The 1,163-nt window shown below is 34.0% G+C and overlaps 1 protein-coding gene across 2 annotated transcripts in view; it reads left to right on the top strand.

Moving 5' to 3' along the window:
• Positions 1 to 1,163, top strand: part of LOC106878608 (phosphatidylcholine transfer protein) — a 39,789-nt gene that overhangs the window by 1,176 nt on the left and 37,450 nt on the right. The gene's annotated exons all lie outside the window — the stretch shown is intronic.

Below are 1,163 nucleotides of genomic sequence, written 5' to 3'. Positions count from 1 at the left end.
AGAGAGAGAGAGAGAGAGAGAGACAAACAGCTAGAAATAAATATAAAAAGGATAAAGATCCTTCTTGAGTCATATAAACTCATAGGGCTGGTTTCCATAGTATATATATATATTCTCCCCTTGGACAGGACTGGAGCAATGTGAAATGAAGTGTTTTGCTCAAGAACACAATGCATCACCTGGTCCAGGAATTGAAACCAAAATCTTACAATCGTGAGTCCAATACCCTAACCACTAAGCCACACACTTCCACTAAAAAAAAATATATATATATGAAATTTGTTTAGACGTATGTATAAAGGGCAAGTGTGTGTGATGCATTTGTCCAAATCTAAGAGATTGCAAAGATTATTAGGGATATCAATATGTGACATAGTTTTCTTTCTTCTTTTATCATTGATAAACAAAACATTATTGTTATTTATGATATTGAACTGCAGTCAATGAAGTCAAAAGAGTAGTTTGAGTGTAAATATTTGTTTTTCTTAATTGTAAATCAACTCTATATAATTAAAAGTTTGCAGTTTTAAGCTTAAGCTTCCACATTTCTTTTGAATCTGGTTTAATATATTTTGTTTTTGCTTTAATTCTATTTCTTAATGTGAAAGAGAAGGCTATGTTCACATCACTGACCTACCACCACCACCACCACCACCATTCTATCAAGAATAGACAGAAAGGATAAATGAAGTTTTTGTTTACATTTGTAAATATTTATTGTTTTTGTATCATGAGAGTTTTCTTACAGCAGCAGAAATAATTTCAGTTCGAATAAGTAAGTAAATAAATAAATAACAGCTGAGTGGTTGGCGTTAGGAAGGGCATCCAGCTGTAGAAACCTGCCAAATTAGATTGGAGCCTGGTGTTGCCATCCGGTTTCACCAGTCCTCAGTCAAATCGTCCAACCCATGCTAGCATGGAAAGCGGACGTTAAACGATGATGATGATGTCCTATTTAAAGTTGAAGCAGTCTGACATGTTTTCAGAAATACTTAAAATTCAGTGTGGATGGTGTGAAATAAAATAATCTAAAAACCAAATTAGAGTCACTAGGGAAATTAACTAGTCTTCTGAGTGTAACAGATCTTGTTCAAAACGGGGGCACCAGTATTTTCTTAACGAAACACTTTGAAACTTGGGACACTGGTAGAATGTGTCATATA

The sequence above is a fragment of the Octopus bimaculoides genome, chromosome 4 (genome assembly GCF_001194135.2).
Source record: "Octopus bimaculoides isolate UCB-OBI-ISO-001 chromosome 4, ASM119413v2, whole genome shotgun sequence".
NCBI classification, from domain to species: domain Eukaryota; kingdom Metazoa; phylum Mollusca; class Cephalopoda; order Octopoda; family Octopodidae; genus Octopus; species Octopus bimaculoides.
Note: the sequence above shows the minus strand (reverse complement) of the source record. Positions and strands in the feature narration are given on the sequence as shown.